The 17,370-nt window shown below is 39.9% G+C and overlaps 1 protein-coding gene across 1 annotated transcript in view; it reads left to right on the forward strand.

Annotated features, from left to right (window-relative positions):
• The window catches only part of LOC145266647 (uncharacterized), a 141,144-nt gene that overhangs the window by 85,014 nt on the left and 38,760 nt on the right, over positions 1-17,370 (forward strand). The window lies entirely within an intron of this gene.

Genomic DNA, 17,370 nt, shown 5'->3' on the forward strand with positions numbered 1-17,370 from the left:
GAGCCGTCCTCTTGGGGAGCAGTTTTTCTTGTGGTAGCCTCCTGGCTGGGGGTATCTGTATTGGTGGTCCCCGGGCTGGGGGTGTCCATTTTTGAAAAAAGCTCTCTCTTCCCTGTATAAATTCACCAAAATGAGTGACGTGGAGTCGGCGTCCAAATTGGGAGCCGACTTTGGCGCCAAAAAGAAGTGGCGCCAAAGGCGGCAAGAGGGGAGAAAGAACTGAGAGAGGGAGTGGGAAGTTAGTGGAGGGAAGAGAGAAAGTGTTTCCGACCCTCCCTCGCGGGAAGGTCGTAAATTATCAGCTTGGATCCCCCCGTGAGGGGGGAGAGCAGAGAAAGACAGACCAAGTGGGGGTGCGGACAGAACGCTACCCAACAAGCTCGCCGGGCACGAGAATGTGTCGCCAGAACAACACTGCCTATCGCTGCGTATGTATCAGAGAACAGATACTACACTTTGAGATATTAAATCTTTTATTCATGTTAAAAAATACAGTAAAATTAACGGTGAACAAAAAACTTAGGCACATGGCCAACTCAAAAGGGGGCTTTTGGGGGTCGTTGGTCATCCTTGTCACTCCAGAACTAAACAAAGTCAAAAGTTTCTCCCAGCTAGTATCTTCTTTCACCATAATACCGCATTCACCCTTTCATATTGGGGGACGTCCTAGTAATTCCCAATTTTTAAAACATTTTTTATTGACGAGTAAAAACAAAAAAGATAACAATAAAATGGTACAATAATTCATTTGTGTCGAGGGCGGGGGAAGAAAAAATAAAAAGGTGATTAGTAGGACCCTCCCAACCCCGTCTAGTTGATAGACTGCCCGTTCCACTAGGTTTGTAAAAGGAACCTCGCTTCTGCGGGTCAGTCTCTAGGTGGGGATGCCCTCTAGATGGGGGTGAATGGAGAAAAGAAAATTTTTGTGGGTAAGGGATGGAGGTTAGTTTGTATTTCTTTTTCTCCAAGATGGGTAAAATTTAGAGGAAGGGGTGAAAACAAAAATTGCAGGTAAGAGGGGATGGGGATCTTGGAGGCTTCCTAATCGGGGAGGGATGGAACACACACTCAGCTACAGAGACTACTTGTTTAATTTAACTTAACAGAACTGCGCGTTCCACACCTAGGCGGGGAACACGTATTCAAATTTGGCTCCTCTTCGTACACACAGACTTGCCACATGTATCCATCTTCTGTCAAATGCCGCGCGATGCAGCCTTCTTCTATCACATCTGATCTTCACCCGTAGTTGGTGTTTAAAGAACGCGATCAGATCTTGATCAGAAAAAGACAACACCCCCCGGCAACCTTGCAGACGCGACGTCCAAATCACCATTCTCGCCACGGCCAGGATCGTAACGTAGACCATTTGTCTTTCCCGGTCCCACGGCAGCCTCACGTTGTCCACAACATTGGATACAGTAATTGGGCGAGGATGCTCAGGATCGATGCGAGCCGTCACCCCACTGACATACGACCAGTACTGGCGGAGTTCGCGGCAATCGAAGAAAGCGTGATCCGTAGTTTCCACGGCCGTTGTCCCACAACGGGGACAATCAGGCGACTCCAGAAACCCAGAACTGCATTGTATGTTGTTGAGTGGAAGTGCATTTCGGGCCAATCGCCAGGTCAGAGAGAACTCCGAATTGTTCAGATGACTCGAACCTGGCGCCCAGCTCCACGCGGAGCGGATCTCACTCTGCTGCCACCCCAAACGCGCGCATAGCGGGTCGTCAGCGGCCCCCTTCACTAGATCCCTGTGGAGTTCCCTACGGGTAGCAGTCACAAGGTCACTGGACCTTGGTAGTCGTTTTAGCGCGGCTCGGCCATCTTTCATGTAGGCAGATTCTCCCCGCGGCCTGCGACGGCTCTCGATGGATGGGTCGAGAACGAGGTCGGGGAAGGCGGCAGTAACCACGGGGTGCCACGGTTGGTCCTCCTGCATATAGTGGCTCAGGAAGGCCAGCCTCTCAGCATCTCGATGACACTTCAAGTCCGGCATTCCCAAGCTTCCCTCACACGGACGTTGAATACAGACCTGTCTGCTCACCCAGTGTCTTCCTCTGTCCCAAAGGAGCGAGGACAAGAGTTCGACAAGAGCTTTTAGGTGTTGTGCAGGCAGGGGAAGTACGGCCAGTCGGTAAAGGATGAGAGGAAAGACGTAAGTGGCGCACGCCTCAGCTCTATCCTTTAAGGAAAGTTTCCTAGGAAGCCACGAATTGACTGCAGCCTCCACCTTTGACCGTACCTCCAACCAATTCTTGTCAAGCTGGAGACCCGGTCCGAACCACACGCCGAGGATTCGGACCGGGCCATCTGTCCAGCTGAAGGGCGCAGGGAGGTTTGCGTTGCCACTCCATGCGCCCAACCGCAGTCCTACCGACTTGTTGCGGTTTATCTTGGCCCCTGTAATTCTTTCGTACTGTGTGAGTGCCTCCGACACGACCTCAATGTCTCTGAAGCCCGACACGAAGATCGTGACATCATCGGCGAACACGGATACCTTGGCAGCTGAGCCGCCAGGCAGAGCCATTCCGCGCAGGGCCGAATTTGCCTCCCCATGTCTCAGCTTGCGGAGAAGAGGCTCCAAAGCCAGGACATAGAGCAGGGGCGACAGCGGACAACCCTGACGAACCGACCGAGAGATAACAAAGGGTTTCGAGCGCTTTCCGTTGACTTGCACGACAGCCATGGGCTGTCGATACATTATGGAGATCCACTTGCAAAAATCCGGTTTAAAACCGGCGGCCTCTAAGACAGATGCCAGGAAACGATGGTCGACCCTATCGAAAGCTTTGGACTGATCTAAGTTTATCAGCGCGGCTTCCGTGTCGTCATGTATTCCCCCCTCTAGGATCATGCGGATCAGGTGCAAGTTGTTCTGAATCGATCTCCCCTTCACAGCGTAGTTCTGTTCCGGTTCAACCAACTCGTCGATAACAACCTGCAGCCGATTCGACAGGACCTTGGCCAAAATCTTCAACTCTGTGTTTAGCAGAGTTATGGGCCTGTAGTCATCTAACTCTTCCCCTCCATGCCCGTCACCTTTCTTCAGCAATGTGATCACTCCCTTGGTCACCTGCTCTGGGATGGATCCCTGAGCAAACCAATGGTTGAACATATCCATCAGAAGAGGCAGAAACATGGGCGACAGCCTCAAGTACAGTTCGTATGGCAGACCATCAAGTCCTGGCGATCTGTCACAGCTGACCTGCTTCAGCGCAGTAAAGACCTCCTGCTCCGTCACCCGGCCCTCGCAACCAGCCGCTCTAGCCGCCTCGAGGCGGGGAGAGTCGGCCAAATAGTCGCTAAACTCAAGGACCGGAAGATCGGGCTGCTGCGTAAAACGCTCCTCGAAATGTTCTCGAAACCCCTCGCAGATCTCCCGAGTCGATTCCAGGGTGCGTCCATTCGGATGTTTGATTTTTGCAATGTATTTGTCCGAGCCACGCCTAGAAACCTCACGGTGCACGTCTGCATCAGAATTGACTGCTTCGTTGCCTATCTTTCTAAGCCTAGCTCTAACTACTTGGCCTTCGTAACGCTCGCTAGTCTCGCGTAGAAGGTCCTGCTTAGCTAGTTCCTGACTAACCCTATCACCCTCCCCCGTAGCCTGGGCTAGTTTCTGCTCTAGCTTCTTCTTCGTCTTGGTCTTATCTAGTGCGAGGCGCTGGGCATACTTGACAGAGAAGCTTCTGATCTTGGCTTTGAGACCTAACCACCACTTACTCCCGGTAACCGCGCCCCACTAGTGCCTTTTTAATCAATTCTCTTAACTGATCTTGGAAGTCTTGTATCTCCAGAAGGGAGGTGTTTAACTTCCAGTACCCCGCTAACTTAGGCCTATTTCCTAGCTTCAGCCGGGCCATAACTAATTTATGGTCCGTCTGGCCTAGCCAAGTGAACGTGGGACAAGATAAGAAGTCTACTTCGCCTCTCCTAACTAACATCCTGTCCAAATAGGTATTTGGATAGGAGGAAACACTATTGGTCCACGTCCACATCTCCCGCCCTGGATGCTCGAACCGAAACCTGTCGACCAGACCGCATCTAGCCATCAGATCAACCAGGCTGGACTCGCACCTCTCCGATCCTCTAGCTCCGCCTCCTACCTTATCTATGTCGGGGTCTAAGATGGAATTCCAATCCCCCATTAGCACTACCCGCTTCCGACAATCTACAAACGCGTCAAGCTGACTGAAGAATGAGACCCTCTCACGAGCGGTGCTGGGCGCATGAACCGCAATCACCCGAAACACAGAATCTTTTACGGCAACATCGGCCACAACCAGCCTACCCACCGCATCTCTATGGACAACGTCGACCGTCGCCGACAGGGTACGTTTAACCAGCACGGAAACTCCCTTCCCCCGCGGGCTGCCATATGCTGAGAAAACCTCAAAGTCTCGGGCCAGCACCTGACAGTCCACAGAGGAAACGAAATGCGTCTCCTGAATCGCAGCAACATCCACTCCCAGGGACAAGAGGTCGTGCCGGAGGCGAGCCGCCCGGCCTGATGATCTCAAGCCCCTCGCATTCAGACTAGCCAAATTCAAAGCCATGGTACCTACCTTAAGGTGTGTTACACTCAGCTCCGAAGTCAGCCGGGGAAAGGACACCGACGTTGTGTGCAATGCTCAAGGTGGTCAGGTTTTTCATGTCCTGACCTTCTCTCACAATGCTGCCGACATCCAAAGGGTAAGTCAATTTAAGGGCCCTATAGAGTGACGGATGGACCAACACGGGGACACTTCCCTTGCATTGTTTTGACAGTTCATCAAGAGAAGGGTCATTTTTTTTCACCAGTTCAATTCCCGGAAACGCCCCTTCAGCGGCCTGCAGCCTTGTATACAAGTTGGTCTTGCAGGCCTCTGGAGTTCTGACAAAGGTTATTAGGAGTGGGGCGTCCGGGAAATTTGAGGGGATATTTACATCTTTCCCCTCTATCTGTTTGTAATCGAGCAGAGGTTTTAAGTTTTTCCTCTGCCGATGGGAAGTGTCTGTGGCCACAGATAGAGGGTCTACATTACATAGTTCCTCAGGGGCAAGGACCTTTGGTCTGCAAGAGGCAGAGGAGTCTCTCCTCTCCCTCGGTTCATTCTTTTCATTTTCTTTTTGGGGTAGTGGCTCAGTTTGCCTTGGTGTGGGGACGGGTGTTTGTGTGGTGCCTGGTGTTGGTGTTGGTGTTGGTGTGGTGTCTGGTGTTGGTGCGGTGTTTGGTGTTGGTGCGGTGTCTGGTGTTGGTGTTGGTGCGGTGTCTGGTGTTGGTGTGGTGTCTCGTGTTGGTGCGGTGTCTCGTGTTGGTGCGGTGTCTCGTGTTGGTGCGGTGTCTGGTGTTGTTGCAGTGTGTGGTTTGGGGGTGGAAGTGGATTTTGTTGTTAGGGGTGGTGTATGTTCACAGGGAGTGGGGGCCACCTTTTCTTCCTCTTTTCTTCTTTTGTTTTTCTTTTTCATTCTTTCGAATGAACCGGGGAGAGGTGAGGTTGAGTTCCTCTCCCTCTCACTTGCGGATTCATCCTCAGAGGAGCAGTCTTTTCTCCGCTTGATCCCCGTCTCGATTGGTGTGGGGACCGTTGGTTGTGTCTGCTCCTCTATTTGCTGCTGCAGCTGTTTTTGTTGTTGCTGCTCTCGCTGGTGTCGTTGCTGCTGCTGCTTCTGCTGCACTTGCTGATTTTGCTGCTGCAGTAGTTGTTGCTGCGGTTGTTTCCGCGGCATTGGCTGCGGTGGCTGTTGTTGTTGCTGCATTTGCAGAGGCTCCTGCCTCGATTTTTGGGCTGGTGGTGGGACGGTGGCAGAAGGGATTATGTGTTTCCGCTTTTGTCTCACTACCGTGCTCCATTCTTCCCCCTTGGCCTCCTGGGTGGTTTGGGTTTTCCTTGGAGCTGGGGTTGGTGCTGCAGTTGCAGGGCTTGTTGCCGCCTGTTTTGGTGCGGGCGTTGTCTCAGTGGTTGTGACCGCCTTTTGGGTTATTGGATTAGGGGTTACCCTTTGGGGGCAACTCCTAGCCATGTGGCCCTGCTTTTGGCAGAACCAACAGTGTGGACGACGGCCCTCCACCACTACCGTTATGCTGGCGTCTTTGTATGTCAGCAGCGGTGGTATTGCTTGAAAACCTTCCCTCTTCAGCCTCATTGCTATTGTGTAGCAGCCCAGGTGAGTCCCAGTTTTTGACCGTACTGGGGTCACCTGTTCTACCTCACCGTACTGGCTGAAGAGGCATCCTAATACTTCCGCAGGTATTTGGGTTGGCACATTAAATACCTGCACCCGAGTCCTTCTCTTGCCCTGGTATTCAGGTGTTAGTTTGACTCTCCCATGCTTTATTTCTTGGAGGGAGAGTCTCTCCGCATCTTCCTTGGTGGGTAGGAGGATGTCCCACATGGCGTAGCTCCTCTGGTACAGGTATAATACCGGGATGTTTAGCTTGTGTAGGAGCCCTGCCATGTCTTCCTTTTTCATCCCTAGGAGGCGGTTTTCCGGCATATCCAAGATGATGAGGGAGAGCACTCTGTCTTCGATTGCCTCCCAAGCGCCTGGCACTGGTTTAATTTCTGCCCCCTCTATGTATTGTCTGTACTTGGTCAAGTACAAGTCTCTATACTCTTGAGGGGACAGTTGCTTCTCTACAGTCTTCCCCCATGCCGACCCTCTTGTTGGTGTTGGATCTTTGGTGAGGTTGGACTGTTTTTTCTGTTCCTTGGCGGAAGGGTTGCTATTGTGAGGGGCATTTCCTTTTCCGCTTTCCTTTGGGACCGACTCTCCCTGCTCTATACTTCTTCCAGGAAATACTTCCCTTTTTGGGGAGTCGGCCTCCTGGGGAGCATTGTCCTCTTTATTGTCCTTGGGAGCTTTTGCCCCTTTTGTTTTGGGGAGGTCTAGGCTGTATGCCCCCTCGTTTTCTTGATTTGCTCCCCTTTTGGGGCAGTAGCCCTCCTGGGGAGCAGTCTCTCTTATCGTCCTTTGGGGCTACTGCCTCTTGATTTTTGTTGTCAGAGCGGGATGCCCTGTCCAACATTGTTTTTTCTCCCCTTTGTGGGGAGTCGCCCTCTTGGGGAGCTGCTGGTGAGTTTTCTCCCTTCAGGGGGGGCGTCCTTCGGTTTAGTGTCCGGGCGGTATGCCCCGTTGCTTTTTGCTTCCCTGTTGGGGAGTCGTCCTCTTGGGGAGCAGTTTTTCTTGTGGTAGCCCCCTGGCTGGGGGTATCGGTATTGGTGATCCCCGGGCTGGGGGTGTCCATTTTTGAAAAAAAGCTCTCTCTTCCCTGTATAATTCACCAAAATGAGTGACGTGGAGTCGGCGTCCAAAGTGGGAGCCGACTTTGGCGCCAAAAAGAAGTGGCGCCAAAGGCGGCAAGAGGGGAGATAGAACTGAGAGAGGGAGTGGGAAGTTAGTGGAGGGAAGAGAGAAAGTGTTTCCGACCCTCCCTCGCGGGAAGGTCGTAAATTATCAGCTCGGATCCCCCCGTGAGGGGGGAGAGCAGAAAGACAGACCAAGTGGGGGTGCGGACAGAACGCTACCCAACAAGCTCGCCGGGCACGAGAATGTGTCGCCAGAACAACACTGCCTATCGTTGTGTATGTCAGAGAACAGATACTACACTTTGAGATATTAAATCTTTTATTCATGTTAAAAAATACATTCAAAATTAACGTTGCTTGTCCCGAAGGCCAAGAACTATTTTACTTACATTTTTAACGATGTCTTCTGTTTATTATTGTAGTGAATACGGAACGCTTATTCTATTTTATTCCGTAATAAATATATTTTTTTACATTTAACGTTACGAGTTCGTTTTGTTTTTTTGTTTTTTTTACTGTGCTACTTTAACTTTTTTTTTTAATGTGCCTCTTTTATCTTTTTTTTTATTTACTTTTGAGTAAGCCTTACATAACAAAAAGTATGTTTCGAAATAAATGTAACAAAAGTCAAGAATGACTTTATCAAATAAATCACCAAAGTCACCATTCGCAAATACACTGAGTAACAACACAGAGTCAGAACATATTTTACATCTTGTTCTGTTTTGCTTTTGTTTTACGGCATATCAATACTTTTTCGTGTTATTTAATGCTGAATCGAGTAATTTTGTAACATTTATACAGCTTCACGTTGTTTACATAGTTATCACTTATGTTTTGTCTGAATTATTTTGCTTCGTTCACAGGCAGTCATCATGTCATCATCTTCTATTGTCCACCGACACAACAATTATTTTTAATATGAAATAAAACACTTTGTTTCATTACTTATGATTTAAATTATTTAAAGAAATATTTATTTCCTATTTAAAGATTTTCAGTATATTTTATTTAATTGAAGAAATACTTATTGTTCATACATATATTTTTTCCATTATTTTTATTACATTGTTCCTATTTACAATGCCTCCCCACGGGACAGAGTTAGACACCAGGGTGGTTTTTTAACGTGGAGAAAAAGAACAAAAATAAAAATTGTCTCAGTCGTGAAGGATTTCTCATCCACTGACAGAGAACAAGAAATTGAAGTGCACCATCTGAAGAACAGATACTACACTTTGATCTTGACCCGAAGGTTTTATTACATTGTTAGGTGAAGTTTCAGAATAGTTCACCCCCTTCCCCATATTAAGAATGGCTTTCAGCATGATTCTTACAATAGCGGTATCAAAGTTTTTTTTCTTATTTTAAAACAAATTATAAAAAAAGATACAAGACCATTAAATGATTTTTAATATAAAAAACGAGTTAATTAATTAAGAAATATTTATTCTCTTGTATCAAAATAGGTTCAAAATAGTTAACCCTTCCCCCCATAACCGTTTTTTTTTAAGTAAAATACTTTGTCTCAATAATTATGGTTTAAATAAATATTTATTCCTTATTTAAAGATTTACAGTATATTTTATTTAACTGAAGAAATATTTATTGTTCATACATATATTTTTCCCTTTTTTTTTTTACATTGTTAGGTGAAGTTTCAGAATAGTTACCCCCCCATATTAAGAATGGTTTTCAGCATGATTCTTACAATAGTGTTATCAAAGTTTATTGATTTTTCTTATTTAACAAAAATTATAAAAAAAGATACAAGAACATTTTTTCATTAAATCGTTATTTAGGTGAAGGTTTAGAATAGTCAAACCCTCTCCCTTATTAAGAATGGCATTTTTATTATTTCACCATGATGCTTACATTTTTCTTAATATAAAAAAATAGATACAAGAAAATGTTAAGCTTCTTTTTTTTCTTTTTTTTTATGGAAATGTTAGATCAAAGTTCAGAATAACTTTTACTTTATAGCCAATTAGCCAGCTGTATTAAAATGTTTTCGCATTTAATACCTAATAAGGGTTTCGCTTCGCCACAAGCAGACGATATCGATTCAAAGGAGGTAATTCGTCAACAATTATTTTAGCCGAATATTACGGTAAAGCTTCTATATAAGTCACAAAATTATCTACTAAACCAGTGTAACTTGGTGAATTTTCGTTATTCTTAAACCGTAAACAAACAAAACCATCGTCAACAACAAAAACAGAGTTTTGCTTCAACAAAGTTTACTGACTTGTGGATAAGTTATCCAACATTAAATGATTATCAGCAGCTTATTTTGATGATCAGAAACTAAATATTTAATCCGGCGTAAGTTTTTAACATTTTTGATCCTTCTTACTGTAAATATTTAAAATAATTAATTACTCTCGGCATTTTTAGAAACGGCCATTAGAATACTTAAATTTTAATCTAGCCATCGCTTATTTATAGAGATAAATTAGAAAAAGTATCGACTATTAAATACCCTTTTAAAAATTACGCAACTTAACTTTTTTAATATCAAATAAACACTTTGTTTCATTACTTTACTTAGGATTTAAACAAATATTTATTCTCAATCTTTACATTTTTCGTATATTTTACAAAATTCAAGATATAATTTATTGAAATGAAATCAAACAATTATTATTAATATGAAATAAAACACTTTGTTTCAATACTTATGATTTAATTTATTTAAAGAAATATTTATTTCCTATTTAAAGATTTTCAGTATATTTTATTTAATTGAAGAAATACTTATTGTTCATACATATATTTTTTCTATTATTTTTATTACATTGTTCCTATTTACAATGCCTCCCCACGGGACAGAGTTAGACACCAGGGTGGTTTTTTTTAACGTGGAGAAAAGGAACAAAAATAAAAATTGTCTCAGTCGTGAAGGATTTCTCCTCCACTGACGGAGAACAAGAAATTGAAGTGCACCATCTGAAGAACAGATACTACACTTTGATCTTGTCCCGAAGGTTTTATTACATTGTTAGGTGAAGTTTCAGAATAGTTAACCCCCTTCCCTATATTAAGAATGGCTTTCAGCATGACTCTTACAATAGCGGTATCAAAGTTTTTTTTTTCTTATTTTAAAACAAATTATAAAAAAAAGATACAAGACCATTAAATGATTTTTAATATAAAAAACGATTTCATTAATTAAGAAATATTTATTCTCTTGTATCAAAATAGGTTCAAAATAGTTAACCCTTCCCCTATAACCGTTTTTTTTTAAGTAAAATACTTTGTCTCAATAATTATGGTTTAAATAAATATTTATTCCTTATTTAAAGATTTACAGTATATTTTATTTAACTGAAGAAATATTTATTGTTCATACATATATTTTTCCCTTTTTTTTTTTTACATTGTTAGGTGAAGTTTCAGAATAGTTATCCCCCCATATTAAGAATGGTTTTCAGCATGATTCTTACAATAGTGTTATCAAAGTTTATTGATTTTTCTTATTTAACAAAATTTATAAAAAAAGATACAAGAACATTTTTTTCATTAAATCGTTATTTAGGTGAAGGTTTAGAATAGTCAAACCCTCTCCCTTATTAAGAATGGCATTTTTATTATTTCACCATGATGCTTACATTTTTTTTAATATAAAAAAAATAGATACAAGAAAATGTTAAGCTTCTTTTTTTTCTTTTTTTTATGGAAATGTTAGATCAAAGTTCGGAATAACTTTTATTTTTTAGCCAATTAGCCAGCTGTATTAAAATGTTGTAGCATTTAATACCTAATAAGGTTTTCGCTTCAATTGCCACAAGCAGACGATATCGATTCAAAGGAGGTATGATACTGAATTAGAAAATGCTCTTATTGAAGCTGCTACATTTAGAATGCCACAACAACTACGTAGCATGTTTGCAATGCTGTGTCTTTATCATCATCCAGTGGATGCCTTTCAACTATTCATTAACCATAAACAGAGCATGATTGAAGACCTCATTTCTGCTTATGATGAAAGCATATGTGAAAACATTGCACTTCATTTGATAAAAGCAATATTTAATGAGCATGGTTCTTCTTGCCAGGCAATGGGTTTACCTGAACCAACAGGTGATCCTCCAATAGATAATATGACTCGAAATACAAACCAGCCTAATGTTCAATTGCTAAACAATGAACAATTAGAGGTCTTTAATACTATAATCAAGGCTGTTATGGCAACTGAAAAAGAAGCCCCACACAACAATTGCTTCTATTTAGATGCCCCAGCCGGATCAGGAAAAACCTTTTTATTCAACATGTTATATGATTACTTCACCTCCAGCAGTACTGTAACGGCCACTGCAGCATGGACTGGCATTGCTGCAATGCTACTAACTTCAGGGAAAACACTCCACAGTATATTCAAACTACCTGTACCTCTGACAGAAACCAGTGTCTGTAACGTTTCTCCTGTATCAGAGCATGCTTCTTTTTTGAGAAAGGTAAAGGTGTTTATCATAGACGAAGCCTCTATGATACCAAATCATGCACTGCTTGCTATAGATAGATGTTTACAAGATATAATGGGTAACGATAAAATATTTGGTGGAAAATTTCTCATACTTGGAGGTGACTTCAGGCAAATTTTGCCAATAGTGCCACATGGATCACCTACATCTATTATAGACACCTGTCTTAAAAGATGAACATTGCGGCATCATTTCAGTTAATTACAGCTAACACAAAACGTCAGAACTAACATAAATGAACAGGAGTTTTGCAGATGGCTCCTTCATCTTGGTAATGGTACACTAATGAGCAGTCTTAATGACGTTCCTGTAGATGCCATAGATGTTCCTGATGATTCGGTATGTAATGGTTCTCTAATCTCAGAAATATTTGATTGCAGCCCTCAAGAAATGGAAAATAGAATCATCATGACTCCAAAAAATACAGATTGTTTAACAGTAAATGAAGAAATTCTAAATAATCTTCCCGGAGGCATAAATACATATTTAAGTACAGATTACATCTCCGATGATGATGCTGAACTTCAAAATTATCCTATCGAGTTCATAAATTCATTAACTCCATCTGGAATGCCACCTCACCGACTTAATGTGAAAATAGGGGCAATAGTAATGCTACTGCGAAATTTATCCATAAATCAAGGACTTTGTAATGGAACTAGGATGAAAATAAAAGAATGTCATCAAAACAGCATCATTGCTATTTTAATTAATGGATCTAATAGAGGTTCCACAGTTATCATTCCAAGAATTAAGTTAAAGCCAAGTGATACAAATGTTCCGTTTGCATTTCATCAGATACAGTTTCCAATACGATTAGCATATTCACTGACCATCAATAAAGCACAAGGCCAAACTTTGGATAAGGTTGGTATATATCTTCAACAACCTGTATTTTCTCATGGTCAGCTGTATGTGGCATGTTCAAGAGCTCGATCTAAGTACAGTGTGAAATTTAAGGTAATGCAACTGCATAGAGATGATAATCAGGGCAGAAAGCGTGGTGTAACATATACTAAGAATATTGTTTACCGTGAAGTGTTATGAAAACAATCAGGAACAGCTATGGAATCTAAAAATTAACTTGGATGTAAATATGATTTTGGAAAAAAAAATTTTTTAATTGCTTTCCTTATATTTAAAATTCATAATTTGATGAAAAAGTAGTGTACAGTTTGTTTAACTTTACTTAATTATATAACATTGACATAAATTTGATAGGTACAACCTACCTAACATAATTTTGATTATCAAAAAATCAAAATTTAACTGTACTTCGTAAGTTTTACAGAAACACTTCATTTTCTATGCACACAAGAATCTGAATATTATAACAGATTACAATGTTTTTATGGAAAAAACTTTTGTACAAAAAATTCAAAGTGTTCTATTTATATTATCAGGAAGTTGTGATGCATTAATTGAAATCTATATCAATAATTCGACTTAAAAATATTTGTGAATTTCCAAATCTTTATTGAATAAAATTAAAAATAAATAGAAAAGTCTATTGCATATGTAAAAGTTGACGGTTGCTTATTTAACTTCATTAAAAGCTATCAAAGTCAACCAAGAGCTGCTCAATAGTCTGGCTTAATGGATCATTTAGCAAGGAATGAAGATGGTTATTCTGGTGTACCAGTTATTCTACCATCTACATTTACAGGAAGTCCTAGGAATCTACAACAGCTTTATCAAGATGCAATGGCAGTTTTCTGTGACCTATTCATTACTCACACGTGTAATCCAAAATGTCCTGAAATATTAAATAACTTGGGGTCATCAGAACTTTCACAAAATCAATGTCAACAATGTCACAGTTTTTTTTGATTCACAATCTGACTCCCAAGAACCTGCTGACTGACCACTATTCTCACTCCAAGTAGCTGATAGACGTCCCTGTCACCGCCTCAATCATCACCAGTACTTCCTGACAATATCAACAGCATCAGTTACGATCGCATTGACCTTCAATAAAAGTTTAAACTAAAGTTCTTTGTTCTACTTGCTTCCATACGTTCATTTTTGTAATATAACAATAAAGAATTTCTTACTGATGTGTTTTAAAAGATTTTTAACTACCGTGGAATTTCCACGGGTCCTGCTAGTTATTATTATTATTATTATTATTATTATTATTATTATTATTATTATTATTATTACTATTATTATTATCATTATTATTATTATTATCATTATCATTATCATTATATTATTATTATCATTATTATTATTATTATCATTATCATTATTATTATTATTATCATCATTATTATCATTATTATTATCATTATTATCATTATCATTATTATTATTATTATTATTATCATCATTATTATTATTATTATCATTATTATTATTATCATTATTATCATTATCATTATCATTTTTATTATTATCATTATTATTATTATCATTATCATTATCATTATTATTATCATTATTATTATTCTAATCATTATTATTATAATCATTATTATTATTATCATTATTATTATTATTATCATTATTATTATCATTATTATTATTATTATTAATATCATTATAATTATTATTATTATTATTATTATTATTATTATTATTTTATTATTGATTCAGATAGATCTGTACTACAGATGATAAATTCCTTGTCACACGAGGCACCAGCCTATAATACATTTCTCTGAAAAGGACAGTTTTAAAACAGGAGTAAAAGGGACAGGTGCTTGAGCAACCCCTAGCAATTCCTCTCTGCACGTCCTTGGTCCTCAACACTCACTGTAGAGAAAGACATTTGGTGAAGGTTACCAAAATCCCTAAACTTGGCACACTCACTTCTATACATCGTCACATTGTTACACATGCCTTAACAATGCTGATTATTACTTGCAGAACTTCCACTAATAATTCTTGCAATTACACTAGCACCTGCTCCTCCCTGTGCTCCAATGGTATCAACAAGCTAATCATCCACAGATTTTCCTCACATTTGTTTCCATTGTCTTACACTTCTTGCATAAAAATTGATTATCTTCTCTGAACCTACCAGTAATTCTACTGCATTTCCTATGTGACCAATGTTTGCAAGTCACAAAAATTCAGTTACTACGGACTCTCTTCTCATAAACTGTCGGAGAATTTCCGTCTTTTTCGGAACAACCACAATCACTGATCATCACTTTGTTATTGGTAACTTTCACTCTTTTCATCATTTCATAGCATCCCTCCAAGTCTTTAAAGTATCAGCATACAGCATCTCTTCTAAGCAAACTCTCTGGACAATGCTTCTAAGACACAAATGAAAAGCAAAAAAACTCGGAGAAATCTTATATGTTCTTATTTTAACATTTAAATTGTCACTAAAATCTCAGCATATTTATCGTTAGAATTAGTGATAGCCGTCTATCCTCCCAATAAGTGGTTATCTCATTATTGTACGTCCATGACCTTCTTCAATACAAGTGACATGATATTTAGAAGTGTTCAGCTAATCAGAAAAAAAGTTCATCAAACAAAATATAAACAGGCATTTTAGACAGTCAATAGTGATACATTGTTGCTGTTGTTGTTGTTGTTGTTTTTGTTGTTGTTGCTGTTGTAGATGGTGGTGGTGGAAGAAGTAGGATTGGTGGTGGTGATCATCATTCATTCATTTCGTATAGGTCAGATGATGATTGTTGGCATTTGTTTCCCTGATATCTGTTTAGTTAGAATTCTTTCTAGAAAGACATTTGATGAAGGTTGCCAAAATCCCTAAACTTGTCAACAGGCAAACCCACGTTGTTAATCTGTGTGATTAATCACTTAGCCAGCATCTCTTTGCTGTTGTTGTTGTTGCTGCTGCTGTTATTGTTGCTGCTGCTTAGCATCATTTATTCATTTCATATGAATCAGATGATTATTTTTGGCATTCGTTTCCACAGTATCTTTCCAGTTATAGTTCTTTCTAGAAAGACACAGAAGATTAAAATCGAGATACAATGCTTAAAATATAAAATGTAATAAGGCTTTTACAATTTCTTTTTAAAATTTTCAAATGTTTTTACCGTTTCTGAATGGAAGTTGAAAAATCAGCAGTTATTAAAAATCTAATGTTGTCATAGAACCTCGGTATTTTCTGAGAGTATTAAAAAAATAATCCTTCCTGCTGCTGTTAATGTTGCTGCTGCTTAGCAGCAACAGCAGCAGCATGGAGGTATTTACTGAGAGTACTGAAGAACAATGTGTACTTAAGGTCGTGAAATTTGTTTTGTGGCTGTACACATTCTGCATCAGGTTCAAGTCAACCCCGGCTTATGTTATAACTAAGAAAATCGATGTCTTTGAGAGGATAAATTTTTTCATATTAAAAGTGAAATCATAACATTTAGTAATTATTTGGATTCTTCAAAAAACTATTGTCATCTTGAGTGTTATTTTCACAACATTTCAGTTGATCTAACCTCCGACCTTCTTCAGGTGTACCTTTTTGAACTATCGAACTCATGAATATGCACGGAATTTTGAACAGAAACTCTGCTTTAATTTACAAGGTAGCATGCTCTCGTTTTGTCAGCGATGATTGGGCAGGTCCTAAGTGATTCCCGATTATATTTTGAATGTAGCTCGCACTGAGGATTGAACCTTCAACCTTTTACAACTTTTGTAATTGAATTTAGTGAAGTACTCTAGAGATTATGCTGGAAATCCTTGTTGACAATTCCGTTCGAAATTCTCTGCAGATTCCGAAATTCGACAGAAAAATTCTCAAGTTCGAAAAGACATACCTGAAGAAGGAGGAAGGCTATGAAAATAACACGCGAAATGAGATTCGTAGTCCGAAGGTTCCAAACAATACGAGTAATCAATCCTCATCTAAAAAATTCAGAAACGTAATTTAGCATCTTTTAAAAAATGTTCAAAAACATATAATGTTCTTGTTGATTATTCCAAACAATACTATGTTGTCTACATAAGCGTACAAATCGTTTGGAATATTTCCCTTAATCTTATCCATTGAAAATATGCAACTTCACTAATGACACTAAAGGGAATATTACAGAATTGGTAGAGTTTAGCATTAGTCTCGAATATCATTAGAATTATTTCTAGAAAGATATTATTACATACGGGAGGAGTCACATGAAGGTTGTCAACATCCTTAATTGAAATTGTTTCTGTGGACTTGGCGCTCACAGATCGCGTCATCATTAAATACAATTGTTGTTATTGAATGCTATTCTCGTCAAAATTTTTTTTGACATTGAGTCACCATAATTTTTTCTCCCTTTTTTATTAGATGCGGATGAATTATTTTCATACTTGTTTTTCATTTTGCAACAACTCGTCATCCTACCACAACCGCAAATAACTTTTTTCTTCGTATGCCTAACATCAAACGAAATTTTTATTAACAGCGTTTCTTTCTAGTAACTTCTAATCTGTGGAACACATTATCATTAGACTGATTCCCTGCAAACTACATTGTCATCTTCAAATCTAAGGTAAAAAATACCAGCTATAAACCGTCTTCCTAAGTAATCATATTTTCATTTCATTCATCATTTTCAATCCTTTTATAATATTATACATCATTCAATTGACAATCCATCAATCTCATTTAATCGATTGTT

Source organism: Euprymna scolopes, chromosome 41, assembly GCF_053919585.1.
Source record: "Euprymna scolopes isolate OS-2025 chromosome 41, ASM5391958v1, whole genome shotgun sequence".
NCBI lineage: Eukaryota > Metazoa > Mollusca > Cephalopoda > Sepiida > Sepiolidae > Euprymna > Euprymna scolopes.